The following is a 20,157-nucleotide window of genomic DNA, read 5'->3' as shown; positions in this document are numbered from 1 at the left end:
ATATGTCCTCTGTGTTTGTGATGCTTTTTGTCATTGTCTATCTTGCTCACTTACTTACCTAGATAAATTGCATGCTTAACTCTTATCCGCGCATCCTTTAGTTGCAAGCATATCAAATTTACTTAATCAAGTCTCATTCGATAAATCAACCTATTGCTAAGTTTAAATTCCACTGTGCAACTATACAACTTAGCATAATTAATTGAAAAGTGTTAGAAGTAGCTTAAAAGTTTTATAAAACCCAATTCACCCCCCCTCTTGGGTTGTATCTACTGGGCAACAAGTGGTATCAGAGCAGGTGCTCAAATATTATTTGTAGTCTTAACCGACTAGAGCCAAAGATCATGACAACTCAAATAGATAGTTTTCCAGGAGAAGGACAGTTAATTAATAGGCCTCCACTGTTTAATGGCATAGACTACACATATTGGAAAGCACGCATGCGCATTTTTATTCAATCACAAAACTATTATTTATGGAAAATCATAATAAATGACCTTCATACACTCTCTAAAACTATTAATGAAAAGGACTTAGCACAATTGAATGCTAATGCTATGAACATATTATATTGTGCTATTCATGAAACGAAGTTTAATGAAATTTCTGCATGCTTATCTGCTAAGGAGATCTGGGATACTTTAGAAACTATTTATGATAAATCTCAGATTAGCTCACATGTGCTTCAATTGCGTACTAACAATGAGATTGCAGAATCCTCCACAGTAGCCGAGTCGACTCCCAGTTTGTCCGAGTCGACTCCTAGAGAAGAAAAGTCTGAAAGGCAGAGACACAGTCTTGAAGACCCTGTGAACGAGTCGACTCCAAGTAGTTCCGAGTCGACTCCCAAGCTAGCCGAGTCGACTCCAATAAGGTCCGAGTCGACTCCGAGGCAAATCAGCTTCCTAAAGACAAGAAAAAAGAGAAAGCAAGAAGAAAGGAAGAAAGAGATAAAAAGGAAGAAAGCCTTGACCAAGAAAGAGTCAAGCCAAAAAATAAAGGTTAGGAGCAACAATGATGATATTAGCTCCAAGAAACTACAAGAGGTAACTGACTTGTGCTTTATGGCACAAGAAGACAAGGTAAAATCTGAATCTACTCTTACCTCAAATGATTTTCAAGAAGAATTCTCTTATGATGAATTATTAAATGCTTTTCATGAGTTGTATAGTGAATGTAGAAAATTAACTGTAAAGAATAAAAATCTTAAGAAACTAAATTCTGAAAATGAAAGCTTAAGGTCATTTTCAGAAGAATTGATTCAGAAAAATCATAGCTTAATTAAAGAAAATCAAAACTTAAGTAAAGAAATTAATCAATTAAAATCTCTTATTAACAAATTCACCGTAAGTTCAGAACGATTAAAAATGATGTTTGAAAGCCAATATGTTGCTTATGATAAATCAAAACTTGGCTTAACTCCTTTACTTAACAATAAATCTCTAGAGAAAAAGGTTATCAATTCACCAAGCAAATCATTAAATAAGATAACGTATTACAAAAAGGAAAAGAATGGGCATAACAACTTTACCTATCGTTCTAACATAATTAAATCAAATGGTAAAGTTATTACTATCAAACAGATTTGGATTCCAAAAAGAACCATATGGCCTAACTCTCAAGGACCCAAGCAAGCTTGGGTACCCAAAATGAAAATATGAGGAGGTAGACTTAGATGTGCCAAGATACCCATAAAACAAATAGATTCATACAAATGGGTGTTCTAGACACATTGAAACTTAAAATATACTTATGAAAAGTAATCTTAAATAATAATTATAATGAAATCAGTAATCCTTGCATCTCATCATTATTTTTGCTTTAGTGTTTGATTAAAACATAACTTGCACGTATTAATCATTTTTGTGATATAAGTGATATTTTTTTTTGGTATATTCAAATCACTTCATTTTATAGTATGCTCCACTCACTATTGGATAAGTTGCTAAATGATTAATCAATTTATTAAGAATAACTCTATGAATTCTCTATATGCTTGATTGAGAGTTTTTATCCATGGCATTATTGTTTATTGATCATAGATATGATAATGTGTACTTGGTATGCTTATGAATATATGCACTATGAATACCAAGATTAAAGAAACCATCCTTGGCACATAGAATCAACTCATGCTAGTATGTACTTAATCTCAAAAGACCTTGCCATAGGCTTACTTAGATTATCTACTTAAAGGTCAAAGTTTTGCTATGCATGCTAACTAAGGAAACAAACAAAAATCATCTCTAAATCTAAAGATGTTGTTTCCATCTCTAAGTTTTCAAAAGCTTACATTGGATTTGCTCTTGGAAAATAAAACTGAAGTATTTTTCTGTATTTACTAAATCTTGTAAAAGCGTTTCAAATGAAAAAGGTTTCCAAACTGTGAAGATCATGGCACAGTGTTGAAAACCAAAATCCTGATTAAGGTTATACAGAAAATAATATTAAATTCAATTATTTCAGCTCCAAGGACATCATAAGTAAGATAGGGTTAATAGAATTCTTGAAGAAATGAAAAAGGCAATGTTGTATGATAGTCATCTACTTAAATGATTTTTAAAAGCTATCATCACTGCTTGTCATACATATGACTTCTATTAGATCTATCTTTGATGAAAACTTCTTTTGATCTTCTGAAAAATAGAAAACGAACTATTGCATATCTCTCATATTTTTCAGTCGTACATGTTATGCTTGATATGTTCTCTTGAAAAATAATGCCAAATCTAATAAAGATATCTCTATCCTTAGATATCATTCATCAAGCAATGCATATAGAACATTCATGAAAAATTCTAGTTGTAGAAGTATCAATTCATTTTATTCTTTATGAGACTAATGATCTATTATCAAAATACTAAAATCAAATTATATGGTTAAATCTTTTACATATAACAATCTGAAAAACTTGTTAATTAGAACCAAATTAGATTTTTCAGATATACACTTAATGATGACTACTAAAAGATTAAATCAAGAAAAGATGAAATAGATCTTGATAAGATTCTTGCATGATTAGAAGTAAAAATCACCTTTATCATTTGTTTGCTTCATAAACGTTATATCCTATCAAATGAGTGTGTAGAATGGACTCCTATGTGCTTACTTTATATATGTTAGATAACCACCATATTTGAAAACACTCATTACAAATATGATAAAGCATTATATGATTTGAAACAAGCATCAAAAGCATGATATAAAAGCTTAAGCAACCTTTTTGATAGAAAGTAATAATGATAAATCTATGTATCAAAAGGAAGAATCTGTGACATTATTTTTGGTTCTACTAATGAAGATTTATATTTTTACTAAGCTCATACAAGGTGAGTTTGAAATATGTATGATGAATGAATTAACATCTTCTCTCAAACTCCAAATTAAGTCAAACAGGAAAGGGGATCTTCATTGACCAACATTACTCTTATAGAAGATTGGCATGAAGAAGGTATGTCTATGACCCCATCTTGTAGAATTTGTAAAGGATGAGCAAAGTAGATCTATTGTTTAAAGCTGTATTGAAGCATGATAGAATAATTATTTTATCATACAGCTAGTAGGCCAGATTGTATGCTCATTATGTGACCTTGTGCAAGACTTCAATCTAACTTTAATTAATCATATTTTATTGATAACAAATACGTCATAATCTGAATTTTGATAGAAACAAACGTTTAAGATAAGTTGATTAAAACTTAGTTAACACATCTTATTGATAATTATCTTAAGCAAATAGAATCTAAACTAAATTGATTTGACCTTGATAAATCTGCCTATTGCCTCACATGCTTGTCCTTGAACAGTCTTGGTTAATGAAACTATCTCTTTAGTTCAAGTGACATATGTTTGCTTATGTTTAGGCAATTTCTTGAGTAAAGTGACTCAACATTCAATTATTGTCATATCTTAGGTTGAGTTACCTAGTTAAGAAATATGCTATATGAATGTTTTGTATCTTAAAGAAACTAAAGACTTTCTTTCAAGAAAGAAAAGGAGTTTGATAATAATGCAGAATCCTTGAGCAAGAAAATGAGTGATTTCAGCTTGAAGGACACCTCCACATAAGATACAATAAACATCCACATGCAAACAAGAGAGAGGATCTTCTTCAGCCAAAAGTTCACACATAAGAAATCTAGTTTGGCTTGAAGAACATATAATGAATAAGTAATTCTAGATATCTCTCTCATAAATTAGCTGAGCAAAGTCAATAACTTTAAATCTTATTATGACATGATTAAAATCATTGATTGTTAATCTTTTGATATCATGTCCATATATGTATTAATTGACTTATGCTTTTGGAAATTGTTTCATGGTTTGCCCAAACTAAATAATTTCTTAGCCTATATCATAACCATGAAATACACAAGTATATGCTTAAAATTTTGGATGTAAAATAACCTGTGAGAAGTTATGAATCCATGAGCATAATGAAAATGTTGTTTGCATAATATACATCTATATGATACATAAGATTATCTCTTTATTCTACTCTTTCATGTAAATTACTTGAGAATGACAAAAAGAGAGAGAGATAAAGAAAAGAAAATGGACATTGTTCAAGAGATGAAAAATCTGAGTAAAGGCAAGTACTTCAATCTTAAGGAAAAGCAAAACAAGCATAATATATTCGGCACATTTGGAAGGGATAAAATCTATAATTAATTACACTCAAACAGGGAGAGTTTGGAGTGAACATTTTAACCTTTCTATACTGCTCATCATAGGGATGGTGCCAATGGGAAGGCTAGTGGTAGTACCCGGCACTATTTGACCCAACTATTCGGTGTAGGGCATATTAGGGACGGCACAAGAGGGAGGCTAGTGGTAGTACCTCGTGCCCCTTCCCAACTCCACCGGATAGGGAGCAAATAGAGTATAGAGCATAAGAAAGTAAAAATGAAAGACAAAGTTAATGAAATTATATAAGAAGAATCAAGTCAAATTTATTAATCACTTGAAAACACACTTTAAGGATGAAATCATTGCAAGATAATACTTAAACAGGGGGAGTTTATTTGAAAAGAATTGATTTTGATCCTTGATATGCTTGTTCTTATTATTTTAATGCATGACTTAACACATGATATATTTTGCATACGGCATGATGTTCTGAATTATGGATTCTCAATATTTTGTAATGTTCCATGATTGGATAATCTGATTGAATGTTTGAAATACTATATGAAGTTATTTTATTTTATTATTGAAAAGAAATTTTAGATTTGTCGTTCACAATCATCTCTAAAATCTGAAAGTTGAATAAATTTGTAAAAAGGAGAAGAGAAGGATATCTCTATTTAGGAAAAATAAATTGATTTTGTTCTATCCTTCAACTTGCCTAAATTTGGTATATAATGTTCTAATTCGTACCAAAACTCAACATTAAATACAAAGATTCTGAAAGTGCTCTAATGTTATTGAAATATGTGTTTTCAATCATAATGATTTAAGATGAGCTACAATATGGAAGATACATATCTCAAATTATGACTTTGAAAGTCTCTATTGAAAATCTTTTGAATCTGATTTTATATAAAAGCTTAAACTCAATATGATTGCTAAATAAAATCTTAATGTAAGAAAAACAGAATTTATTTACTTAAAATCTTGATGCCTTGGTTGATTGCTCCGATACGCATCCGAAACATATCATTACTTATCTTTAGAGTGTACCAATATTGGTCCAAATGATGTGTCTTTCGATGATCTTGATTGCAAACAAAAATTTCTAAATATATGATTTTATTTTGATATTAAAAAGATTTATTGTGTTTCATGTATACATTGCTGAAAAACTATGATTAAGAAATAGATATCTATAAATATATATACCTCAATGATCATCTATATGTTTTTCTCTCCTATATTCTTAAAGACTTCCATCAGAATATATATAGAGTGAATGATTTTAAAGCTAGAAATATTTCAGCTCACTCAAATGATTCTAAAAGAAAGAAAATGTGAATGCTTTTGAAAGAAATTGAGCTTCAAATGAATCATTTTCTGATTAATATTTCCATACATTTTTCTCTAAGATTAGGAGAAAGCATAACTTGTTCTTAAAAGATTAGAAAGAGTGATTACTATAAATTTTGAATAATTCTATATCACTCTACATTCTTGATATCATAAAGTTTCAGGTTTATTCACGTTTAACATTAAAATCTGAAATTCAACAAAAGAAAAGAATGATTAAAGAAGTATGCATCTTTTGAGGGGGAGCTTTAGATATCTTATCCTAAAGTTACTTCAATTTGAAGCATACCTTGATTTTTATGGATTGATTTTGATGAACCTCCTTATAATGCAATACTTGCTTTAATTATAAGTTTATGCCTTGAGAAGAGTTCTATAAAGGTTGTCTTATCTCATACCTTGAGTCTTATGAAAATAAGCTGAAACTTATGGAAAACATATTTTTGAGATTGACAATTTTATTGAACATTATCTTCAAACTCTGAACTGTTAAATGGAATAATCAATTGAGGGGGAGAAAGAAAATTTCAGAAGGAGAGGTATTATGGAACTTAATCGCAAAAATCTTTATGATACACCTTGAGGATTGTTATTTGGTTAATATTTCTTATGCATACATCATGAACCAAATTGCAAGTCAAACAGTTGATCTTAAGAGCCTCTAACTTAATGAAAAAGGGGGAGAATAACGTGTTGAATTTTTTTTTTTTTTGAGTATCTCTTAGAAAATATATTTTGAAATTCACTAATGAGTCCAAATTGGCTTGCTCTTTAGAACTTAAATTGTGTGCCAATTCATATTTTTTATGTATCAAATTGTGCTTATTTTCTAAAAGAACAAAAGAAAGTCTTTAAAAGAGCTCTGAGATGAATCATAAATTGCATAGATTCATATTTTGGTATTTGTGCCCCAATGCTCTTATTATCATAAAAGAACCTTGAAGTCATTAAGAATTAATGATCCAACATGATGATATGTCTTTCAAATATATAAGTTTTGATCTTTTACTCTGAAAATCAATTAAATTGCTCTCATGTTGATAAAATACTTAATAGATTGGGCAAAAGGTCTTAAATGAACAAGCTTTCATACTTATTAAAGAGAGGTTAGATTTCCACTCATGGTACTTCTTGTATTAACCTAAGGAAGATTCCACCTACACTTGATTAGAAAACTATCTGTGGTATCAAATTAGAAAACTTCTTGAAATCATATTCGATGTGTTCTGCTCTGAAATTATCTTAATTGGCTCTGATCTATGCTCATTAATCTGATTCTAATATTATTGCCTTGAGTTTTATGATTCATATCCTTGCAATAATTTGACATGCAAATCAGAGTACAATAAGGAAAAGAAATATTTGAGTATTCTTATCTTTGTGCTTCATGTTTCACTATCTTTTTGATGTTGTCAAAAAGGGGGAGAAATATCTAAGTATATGCTCATAATGCTTTGTGTTTTGCATTGAACACCAACTCAGATTAAATTGAAATATGTTGATTATGTTAAGCTGATTAAATCTAAAGCATTATCATGAAGTATGTTTTTAAATATATATGTTTTCTACTTCATGCAACTTAGCTATGTATTACTTCTAGAACACAATATATTTTATATTGCATATACTCCAAGTTTTGTCATCATCAAAAAGGGGGAGATTGATGACCCAAAGATTGATTCATAGATTGATTTTGATGATCACAAAACCTTGAAGTATAGATACTAATGTTTATGTTGCAAGGAGAAAGATATTTATTTTGCAAGGAACATAGCAAGTTGGAAGAACACAAGAAGGCCTCCAAAGCTCTCAAGTTGGAAGAAAGCTACAATTTATTGGCCCAAAGTTTAAAGTTCAAAAGATTCAAATTGGAGGAGTAAAATCAAAAGAAAAATTCAAAAGAACAGTCTTCGAGTCGACTCCAGTGAAATTCGAGTCGACTCCGGAGAAGTATGAGTCGACTCCTAGGAGTCACAGGCAGAAAAGTCAGAGAGCAGTTTTCGGGTCTGAGATTCGAGTCGACTCCAGTGGAACGCGAGTTGACTCCGATGGTTGGTAGGTCGACTCCAAAGAAAGCAAGAGTCGACTCTCAGCGGAACACAAAGAAAAAGTCAGAGAGCGTTTTTGGGACTCTGAGATTCGAGTCGACTCCCGCATTGCACGAGTCGACTCCGAGACTCCACGACCATCAACAGACAGAAAACCAAGTTACTGCCTCTGAGATTCGAGTCGACTTCCAGACAGCTCGAGTCGACTCCAAGACAGTTTCACATCAAAAAGGCAGAAGACCAAGTTTCGCAAACTGAGAGCCGAGTCGACTCCAAGACTGGACGAGCCAAAAGACAGAGGATCGGGAGTTCGGGCTCTGAGATTCGAGTCGACTCCCAGGACAGTCGAGTCGACTCGAGAGGACAAAATTCAAAATTGGATCCACGGACTTCAGTGGATGAGCCGACTCCGAAATTGCCAAGTCAGCTCCAGAAGTTGGCGAGTCGACTCCAGGTTAAGACGAGTCGACTCCCAGTCGAGGCAAGCACATTAATTCAAATTTGGAACAGTGGTCGAGTCGTCTCCGGTAAAACACGAGCCGACTCCTGCAACAGGCGAGCCGACTCCTGATCGCGCGAGTCGACTCCGATCCCAACGGTAACATTGTCAGAAAATGCAGACTGTGTCCAACGGCTCTTTTTCTTGTCTCTAACGGCTATATTCTTGTTTCCACGCCATCTAAAGCTATAAAAACAAGAAGAGAGCTAGGGGAGAACGCATGGAAGTGGGAGAGATCATTTAGGAAAGAGATTCCAAAGAGATTACAAGGAAAATCTCCCATAAGCACAAAAGGGCCATTCAAAGTAAAATAGAGAGAAGAAGAGCATCCAAGTGAATCCCAAAGCTTCCTCTCCATCCGTGTGCTGCCTCGGTGATCCTCTACTTCGTGCCAAATCAGAAGAGGGTCAAGTAAAGAAGAAGCCGAGCTCCTTCATCTTCAAAACTCGTTTGAGGGCTTCTCTTTACTCTATTTGTTTATATTGTCATATTTGCTTGTTTAAGAAGCTTTGTTTTGTTTTATACTTTGTTTTAATATCTTGTAACTTGATTCAATCAAGGGATTGAATCAAGGGGTTAAGGTTTGTTGGTGAGCCAAAGGAAAAACCAACTGTGTAAGGTTTGTTGGTGAGCCAAAGGGAAAACCAACTGTGTAAGGTTTGTTGGTGAGCCAAAGGGAAAACCAACTGTGTTAGGTTTGTTGGTGAGCCGAGGGTAAAACCAACGAGTAGGGTTCGATTGTGATCCCGGGAAAACAATCGGAGTGGTTCTAGTCGGTGAGCCTGGGAAAACCGACCGAGTTCGTTGTGCGCTCGTAAAACAACAAGTTGGGTTGTGAGCTTGTAAAACAACCGGTTGTAATCGGTAGGATTATAGTGAAATTCCCAAGAGGTCTTGGGGAGTGGATGTAGGTGCTGGGGTGCACCGAACCACTATATGTCCTCTGTGTTTGTGATGCTTTTTGTCATTGTCTATCTTGCTCACTTACTTACCTAGATAAATTGCATGCTTAACTCTTATCCGCGCATCCTTTAGTTGCAAGCATATCAAATTTACTTAATCAAGTCTCATTCGATAAATCAACCTATTGCTAAGTTTAAATTCCACTGTGCAACTATACAACTTAGCATAATTAATTGAAAAGTGTTAGAAGTAGCTTAAAAGTTTTATAAAACCCAATTCACCCCCCCTCTTGGGTTATATCTACTGGGCAACAAGCACTGTTTGTGATTCAAGTGGGAGCAATGGAAGATGGGAAGCTGAGAATAGAGAAGTTCAGCGGGATGAACTTTGGGCTGTAGAAGATGTAGATTGAAGACTACCTTTATCAGAAGGATCTCTATCTTCCGCTTGGAGGAAAAACTAAAAAGCCGATAGATATAACTGACGATGAGCGTGAGATCCTAGATCGAAAGGCTCTCGGGACAATTTGCCTCTCTTTGGCAGCGTTTGTTGCATTCAACATATCAAATGAGAAGATCATAGCGGGTCTCATGAGCACATTAGCAAGGATGTATGAGAAGCCATCGGCATCAAACAATGTGTTTTTGATCAAGCTGTTCAATATAAAGATGGCTGAAAACGGGAGTGTTGCTGAACATCTGAATGAGTTCAATACCATCACCAGTCAGTTGAACTCAGTCGGCATCAACTTCGTGTTAGGATCCCACATATGCCATGAAAATTCGAAATAATTTTCATGTTGCAGCGGAAAAACTATGCGGGATCCGTTCATCGCATGAACGTATTTTAAAACCATTCGTTTGTAGATAGATTATAATTAAATTATTTTAAACCATTTTAAAATCATTAAGAAGATCAGATCTTCACCTTGTGCGGGTAGATGGTCTCCGCAAATCTGATTTACGTGGATTTGTAGAAGGTTCGATGGAAGCCGCACACGCGTCCGGCCTCTACGGGTATCCACACGAGGTAATGATTCGATCGAAGCCTACGTATCTCCCCAGGGTGCTAGCTCCCTTGCAGAGATGGCTTTTGATGGCTGAAGTCCTCCCTTTGAATCAACTCTTGAATGCTTAGGGAGGAGGAGGAAGAAAGACGGATCAAAGGGAACAAGAACAAAACACTTTCAGCCTTTTTCCCTTTTCTTTTGTTGGCACCAAGAATGAAGAAGGAGGAGAGCCACCAAGGATTCTTCTTCCTCTTCTCTTGCTTGCAGATGAAAGGAGGAGGAAGGGGGTCCTATTTGCTGCCGTGAACACCAAAAGAGGGATTAGAGGAGGGGCCGAACCCCTCCTCCTATTATTTCTCCATGAGATAAGGATGAGCTCCTAATTTTTAGGAGCTCACCCTTATCTCCTTAATTCGGCAGCAAGGAGGGGCTTACGCCGCTCCTTTTTCTTTCACGCACTTCCCAAGGGGAGGGGCGTGGGCCCCTCCCTCATATCCCATTTTATTAGCCATTTAATCAAATTAAGTGGCAAGATGGTTTGGGTTTATTTTATGAGTCCAATCCTAGTCAAAATAGGATTTTTATGAACCCATTTCAATTTCCTCCAATTCCTAATCCAATTAGAATTTAATTGAGCCATGACTCTATTGAACTCTTCAATCCTAATCTAATTAGGAGTCATGAAATCAATTAAATTAAATTTAAAATTAATTAGGACTTAAAATAATCCTAATCTAATTAGGACTTATTAAATTTCAGCCCTAAGACAATTAGGACTTTAGAAATTCTATTCCAAATAGGATTCTAATTTAATTTGAAATCCTAATCCAATTAGGACTCCAAGGATCCTACTCCAAGTAGGACTCATGATCAAGTCCAATTAATTAAATTTAATTAATTAAATTAAATTGCAATTCGATTGTAATTGTTCCTTCTTCCTCTTCTTCCAACCACTAACTCTTAGCGGGTTATCCATTTATCAATCTAATTGATTATTTGTGATTCCTAATCACATTCAACCATCGGATCGGTCAATACCTCTAATGTGTGTGACCCCATAGGTTCTATTCTGACTGATAGTGAGATATATTGCGATCTCTATCACAATATCATTGAAAATTCCTTTCAATGGGTTGAAACAATTTCAACTCAACTCATCAGGGTTTATCGACCATCAAGATGATCCCTGTGAGTCTCACCATCCACCAGTGACACCTAGCAGTATGTAGTGGCCACCCAGCAGAATAGAATGATGAACCTCTAGGTGCAGTTATCGTATGATAGAGTCCTTCTATCGTGGATCCCTACAGACCGGAGGTCATGGATAACTCGTCAAACCCCGTCGTCTGTCATATGTCTAGATTTATTTGACTTGAGTTCAATAGTGGAAAACTCTTTCTCCACTTTATATTACTGCCCTGGCCAAGGTCTTAGAACTCAGTCTAATAAATCACATAGGATCACTCCTCTTCTATCAAGGTCGATAGATTCCATGTAAGTGCATACCCTACTCCTACAGTGAACTTACTGCAGCCAATCTACACTATAAGGACCCATATGGCTAGAGACCATGTATACGTGTAGTCAAACTACAATAACCTCACTATGAGTAGCCGAAGCACCGCAGGTCAAAGGACCAGTCATACTACTGCAACATCAAGCAAGTCACTGACGAGTGGATAGACATCCAAGTGACTTCTTGTCTTGGTCACGCTCAGTACCCTTGTTCTCTAACAAGCACCTGCACTCTCACTTCAGTGTCCCTACACTGTGGACTCGAGTCTCGTCCATCCATAAGGAAAGCAATCTGTGCACTGATCGGATCGATCACCGTCCTCGTGATGATCCATTGATCAGGAGCATTTAGAAATTAATCACCAATGATACATGGCTCAAATTCTCAACTCTTGAGAATATGTATCATCATCTTATTAATTCCTTGGACGATTCATAGACACATAAATAATATGAATGAAAAGATGCCCATTTATTATAAAGTCAATAATAATAAAGTCAAGTACAAATTTATGTCCTACAATTAATAATGTGTCCGCCAGATTGGCTTCTAGGGCATACATCTAACAATCTCCCACTTGCACTAAAGCCAATCAGACATATATCTAAGTCCCATCTTCTCAAGGTGGGCTTCTGTCTTCTGCTGATTTAACTGCTTAGTGAGCGGGTCTGCCACGTTGTCCGCGGAGTCTACTCTCTGCACCTCGACATATTTCTTCTCGAGGTATTCGCGTATGAGGTGAAAGCGCCGCTCTATGTGCTTGGACTTCTGATGAGACCTTGGCTCCTTAGCAAGAGCTATGGCGCCATTATTATCGCAGTAGAGTGTGATGGCATCCGATGGCATTACATCTAGCTCTGCAATGAATTTGTTGAACCAGAAGGCTTCCTTTGCAGCTTCAGAGGCGGCGATATACTCAGCTTCCATGGTAGAATCAGCAATGATCGGTTGTTTGGAACTCTTCCAATTTACCGTACCACCATTGCACAAGAACACATATCCAGATGTAGACTTTCTATCATCATTATCAATCATAAAATCTGAATCTGTGTATCCTTCTACCTTTAACTCTGATGATCCTCCAAAAACCAAGAACAAATCTTTAGTTCTTCTCAAGTACTTAAGAATGTTCTTCACAGCAGTCCAGTGCTCTTCACCTGGATTTGACTGATATCTGCTAGTGACACTCACAGCAAGGGCTATATCAGGTCGTGTACACAGCATGGCATACATGAGGCTTCCTATTGCAGAAGCATAAGGAATCCTGCTCATGCGTTGAATCTCTTCAGATGTGTTGGGGCACATCTTTTTGGAGAGATGAATCCCATGCCTAAGGGGTAATAGACCCCTCTTGGAGTTTTCCATACTGAACCTCTTCAGTACCTCCTCTATGTACATCTTTTGTGATAGGCCAAGCATCCTTTTAGATCTATCCCTATAGACCTTTATCCCCAAAATGTAGGATGCTTCCCCAAGGTCTTTCATGGAGAACTCTTTTGATAACCAGACCTTGACCGAGGTTAGCATAGGAATATTATTTCCTATCAGGAGGATGTCATCCACGTACAGTACGAAGAACACGACAGCACTCCCACTAACCTTCTTGTAAACACACGGTTCCTCTTCGTTCTTAATGAACTCAAACGATTTGATCGCATCATTAAAACGAGTGTTCCAACTCCGAGATGCTTGCTTTAGTCCATAGATGGACCTTTGCAGCTTGCAGACCTTGTGATCACCATCACTGGAAGTGAAACCCAAAGGCTGCTCCATATAGATATCTTCATCAAGATATCCATTCAGGAAAGCAGTTTTCACATCCATCTGCCATATTTCATAATCATGAAATACTGCAATAGCAAGCAATGTTCGAATGGATTTCAGCATGGCTACATGTGAAAAGGTCTCCTGATAGTCAATGCCTTCGCGCTGACTATACCCTTTCGCTACTAGCCTTGCCTTATAGGTCTCTACCTTTCCATCCGAACCTATCTTCCTTTTATAGATCCATTTACATCCAATAGGTACTATACCTTCTGGTGGATCTACTAAGGTCCAGACTTGGTTGGAATACATGGAGTCTATCTCTGACTTCATGGCTTCCAGCCATTTCTCGGAATCGATATCAGATATCGCCTCGTCGTAGGTATTGGGATCCTGTACATGTTCCCTATCTCCCATGAGGAACATTTCCTCGGTGTCCTCTACTAGTATACCTAAGTATCTATCGGGAGGATGGGAGACCCTACTAGATCTACGAGGTGGAGGAGGTACTACGTGTACTGGCTCTGTATGAATAGGTTCTATAGGATCCATGACTCGTTGCTTTTCAGAGACTCTCTTCAAGCTCAATTTTTCTCCCACTGCCTCTATCAAGGATAAACTGTTTTTCCAGAAAGACGGCATGTCGGCTCACAAACACATTGTGATCCTCTGAGATGTAAAAATTGTATCCTAATGACTCTTTAGGATATCCAATGAAACGAGCACTTATGGTCCTAGGCTCTAACTTGTCCGCTTGTAGTCGCTTGACGTGGGCCGGACATCCCCAAATCTTGAGATGACCAAGACTCGGCTTCTTACCATGCCATATCTCATACGGTGTGGTAGGAACGGATTTAGAGGGAACTCTATTCAATAAATAAATTGCGGATAATAAGGCATCTCCCCAAAGAAATATAGGTAGATCAGTGAAGCTCATCATGGATCGGACCATATCCAATAGAGTCCGATTCCTCCTTTCTGACACCCCGCTGAGTTGAGGTGTACCCGGAGGTGTCCATTGTGAGACTATGCCATTTTCCTTGAGATAATCCCGGAATTCCCCACTAAGGTATTCTCCTCCTCGATCTGATCGAAGAACCTTAAGGGTTTTTCCAGTCTGTTTTTCTACTTCATTTCTGAACTCTTTGAACTTTTCAAAAGACTCAGATTTGTATCTCATAAGATACACATATCCATATCGTGAATAGTCATTTGTAAAGATAATGAAGTATGAATAACGACCCCTGGCTAGCATATCAAATGGGCCACATACATCAGTGTGTACCAGGGTAAGTATTTCAGTGGTCCTCTCCCCATGTCCTACAAAGGGTAATCTAGCCATTTTTCCTTGAAGACAGGACTCACAAACTGGATATGACTCAGAAGTCAATGGGCCGAGAAGCCCATCTTTCTCCAATTTGTTCATTCTGTCCTCTCCAATATGGCCAAGCCTGAGGTGCCACAAATACTTCTGGTTTATCTCATCTCTGGATCTTTTAGATCCTATGGCACTCACTACTTGCTCAAACACATTCACAGACACATCAATATGCAAGTGATAGAGACTATCAATCATGAAACCACGTGCAACTAATTTATTTCTGAAATAAATAGAACAACAGTGTTTGTCAAAGGTCAAAACATGACCATCCTGTGCTAAACACGAAACAGAAATCAAATTTCTGCTAGCAGCAGGGACATAATAACAGTCTTTGAGCAATAAACTAAATCCAGACGGTAATCGCAGAGGGTAGGTGCCTACAGCCACAGCAGCAACTCTTGCCCCGTTGCCAACCCGAAGGGTCACTGCACCTTCCGCCAGCCTCCTACTTTCCTTTAGACCCTGCATAGTAGTGCACAAATGAGCACTAGAACCAGAATCTATAATCCAACTAGAAGTAGAAGAAACCGTAAGGTTAGTTTCAATCACGAGCAAGTCTAGCATACCTTCAGAAGGTGTGTCCTTTTTGTTCTTCAGGCTCTCGAGGTATGAAGGGCAGTTCCTTTTCCAGTGGCCGTTGACGTTGCAGTGGAAACATTTTCCTTTGTCATCAGCCTTTTTCTTATGAACTTCCTTCTTAGGCTTTTTGTCTTTCTTGTGCTTCTTTGCAGGCTTCTTTTTCTTCCAAGTAGACTTTCTCTTGGAACTAGAAGTCAGCTCAGCAGCCAGAACAGAGCCCCTTGAACCTTTCAAGGCCCCTTCAGCAGTTACCAACATATTCAACAATTCGGTCTTTGCGCATTCAATTTTATTCATATAGTAGTTTACTATAAACTGACCAAATGAATCAGAAAGGGATTGCAGGATCAGATCTATCTGCAGTTCCTTATGCATGGACATACCGAGCTTCTCAAGCTCCTCGAGGTCCTTGATCATAGTCAGATAATGATCATGGACAGACTGCCCCTCACGCATCTTTGCCTTGAAGAGCCTCTTGGACACTTCAAAGCGTGCAGTGCGGCTCTGCTCACCATACAACTCTTGCAGATGAGCCAGTATTTCCCTAGCAGTCTTTATGTTCTCATGCTGGCATTGAAGTTCGTTAGTCATGGATGCCATGATGTAGCACTTGACCCTAATGTCGTCATCAGTCCACTTCTGATGCGTCTCACGCTGATCATCAGTAGGACGTGCTGGTAGCCTAGGGATATCATTCTCGAGCACATACCCTATTTTCTCACAATTCAGAACAATTTTCAGGTTCCTAAGCCAGTCTTTATAGTTGGTTCCGGTCAGTCTGTTGGTCTCAAGGATTCGGGTCAAAGGGTTTGAAGCTGACATTGTGATCTGTAGAGAGTAAAGATTCTAGTTAGACTTTGTACTTGAACTTAATTTGTTCTAGGGACTTTTAAAACAAATATGCTCCCACTATTTTCTTGAATCCCTCATACTCCTCTGATGGAGAAACGAAAATCCTACGCGACTAGGATTTCTAGTGGGTACTGCGGTCTCACCGATTTACATGCCGCCTCACCTAACAGTTATTGGTGACATATAAATGGATGAGTGTACAACTCTTGTACAATGCTTCTGAAGCATATTGCAGTGGTACTTGGTCTCTAAGTGATGAAGACCTCACCTAACAGTTATTGATCCCATTACTTAGTTAAGTCAGACCCACCGTATAACCGCGGAAATAAAGTCGTCATTGGGTCCTCACCTAACAGTTATTGGTGCCCAACCCCACCTTTACCCCACAACATCTCATGTCTAATAGAGAGGTCCAGTCCCCCGATGCAACTTGCCCACTGTGTCCAGCCGAGACAAATCAACGCCGGAAAGACCTTAGCAACTCTACTACGGTGGAAGACCTATGGACTTAATATTACATAATCAAGTCTTAGTGTTTGCAATTTGAGTTCTTCATAAGAGGTAATCGAACAATTGGCCAGGTAAGCAGGTGGGAGGCTCCCCTTACTCAGAGAGTAAGGTCCTAATTAAGTAACCACCTTATAGGCTTGCCTAGACACCAATTAGATCAATTAATCTAATATGACTAACTCATGTTGGTTCACCCTCGACTGATTAGGGAGGTTTCGATTTAGGTCTCACTCGATCGCGTATTCACATCTCATGCAAAAATAAGTCTACCCGCATAGACATAATCATTAAACATCCAGACATTTATCAAAAATAAAATTAAATGGTGATGATCATGGATCCAAGATGGGGTCATTTTACAAGCACATGCACGTCAATTGGTTTGATCGTCTTCAACTCTTGACTCGATCTTGATCCTCTAGGTCCAATTGTGATCAACTCCTTGATCTATCTTCAATCAACCCTTGATCTTGATCCGCGCATGTTGAGCTTGTTGATGTACATATCGATCAACCATCGACGTGCAACACACATCACAGTTTACATCCCAGATTGCTTTAAAAATTAAATAAAAATAAAAATAAAATTACAACCCTTTTCATTGAGACACGCAGGTCTCTAATACATGAATTTAAGATGCACGCAGGCATCTGAAAATTAAAATTACATGCATCACAGAACATCACAGAACATCGCAGAACATTTCAGCACATTCAAAGGGTCCATCCATGATCATCACCATACGCATCACATGCATAAAAAATTATTTTCAGATCTGTAATTTAACTGATTATATCATCTCATGACTTGCTGATCATGCATGATTTGATTCTAAACATTTGTAATCACATTATTAATGCATTAGAATCATTAATCTAAGCATCCATTAATTAGTATGCAGAAAAAACAGCAAGCTGAAAATTCTGCATACTTAATTTTCAGCAAGCATAATCCCTTAAATTTCAGATCTAAAATGCCTTGAAAAATTTAATTCTAATCTTAATCTACATAACCATGGCTCTGATACCACTGTTAGGATCCCACATATGCCATGAAAATTCGAAATAATTTTCACGTTGCAGCGGAAAAACTATGCGGGATCCGTTCATCGCATGAACGTATTTTAAAACCACTCATTTGTAGATAGATTATAATTAAATTATTTTAAACCATTTTAAAATCATTAAGAAGATCAGATCTTCACCTTGTGTGGGTAGATGGTCTCCGCAAATCTGATTTACGTGGATTTGTAGAAGGTTCGATGGAAGCCGCACACGCGTCCGGCCTCTACGGGTATCCACACGAGGTAATGATTCGATCGAAGCCTACGTATCTCCCCGGGGTGCTAGCTCCCTTGCAGAGATGGCTTTTGATGGCTGAAGTCCTCCCTTTCAATCAACTCTAGAATGCTTAGGGAGGAGGAGGAAGAAAGACGGATCAAAGGGAACAAGAACAAAACACTTTCAGCCTTTTTCCCTTTTCTTTTGTTGGCACCAAGAATGAAGAAGGAGGAGAGCCACCAAGGATTCTTCTTCCTCTTCTCTTGCTTGCAGATGAAAGGAGGAGGAAGGGGGTCCTATTTGCTGCCGTGAACACCAAAAGAGGGATTAGAGGAGGGGCCGAACCCCTCCTCCTATTATTTCTCCATGAGATAAGGATGAGCTCCTAATTTTTAGGAGCTCACCCTTATCTCCTTAATTCGGCAGCAAGGAGGGGCTTACGCCGCTCCTTTTTCTTTCACGCACTTCCCAAGGGGAGGGGCATGGGCCCCTCCCTCATATCCCATTTTATTAGCCATTTAATCAAATTAAGTGGCAAGATGGTTTGGGTTTATTTTATGAGTCCAATCCTAGTCAAAATAGGATTTTTATGAACCCATTTCAATTTCCTCCAATTCCTAATCCAATTAGAATTTAATTGAGCCATGACTCTATTGAACTCTTCAATCCTAATCTAATTAGGAGTCATGAAATCAATTAAATTAAATTTAAAATTAATTAGGACTTAAAATAATCCTAATCTAATTAGGACTTATTAAATTTCAGCCCTAAGACAATTAGGACTTTAGAAATCCTATTCCAAATAGGATTCTAATTTAATTTGAAATCCTAATCCAATTAGGACTCCAAGGATCCTACTCCAAGTAGGACTCATGATCAAGTCCAATTAATTAAATTTAATTAATTAAATTAAATTGCAATTCGATTGCAATTGTTCCTTCTTCCTCTTCTTCCAACCACTAACTCTTAGCGGGTTATCCATTTATCAATCTAATTGATTATTTGTGATTCCTAATCACATTCAACCATCGGATCGGTCAATACCTCTAATGTGTGTGACCCCATAGGTTCTATTCTGACTGGTAGTGAGATATATTGCGATCTCTATCACAATATCATTGAAAACTCCTTTCAATGGGTTGAAACAATTTCAACTCAACTCATCAGGGTTTATCGACCATCAAGATGATCCCTGTGAGTCTCACCATCCACCAGTGACACCTAGCAGTATGTAGTGGCCACCCAGCAGAATAGAATGATGAACCTCTAGGTGCAGTTATCGTATGATAGAGTCCTTCTATCGTGGATCCCTACAGACCGGAGGTCATGGATAACTCGTCAAACCCCGTCGTCTGTCATATGTCTAGATTTATTTGACTTGAGTTCAATAGTGGAAAACTCTTTCTCCACTTTATATTACTGCCCTGGCCAAGGTCTTAGAACTCAGTCTAATAAATCACATAGGATCACTCCTCTTCTATCAAGGTCGATAGATTCCATGTAAGTGCATACCCTACTCCTACAGTGAACTTACTGCAGCCAATCTACACTATAAGGACCCATATGGCTAGAGACCATGTATACGTGTAGTCAAACTACAATAACCTCACTATGAGTAGCCGAAGCACCGCAGGTCAAAGGACCAGTCATACTACTGCAACATCAAGCAAGTCACTGACGAGTGGATAGACATCCAAGTGACTTCTTGTCTTGGTCACGCTCAGTACCCTTGTTCTCTAACAAGCACCTGCACTCTCACTTCAGTGTCCCTACACTGTGGACTCGAGTCTCGTCCATCCATAAGGAAAGCAATCTGTGCACTGATCGGATC

The sequence above is a fragment of the Phoenix dactylifera genome, chromosome 13 (genome assembly GCF_051530095.1).
Source record: "Phoenix dactylifera cultivar Ajwa chromosome 13, Ajwa_hap1_PhDact_Kaust_v1.1, whole genome shotgun sequence".
In the NCBI taxonomy this organism is placed as follows: domain Eukaryota; kingdom Viridiplantae; phylum Streptophyta; class Magnoliopsida; order Arecales; family Arecaceae; genus Phoenix; species Phoenix dactylifera.
This window is presented reverse-complemented; position numbering follows the sequence as displayed.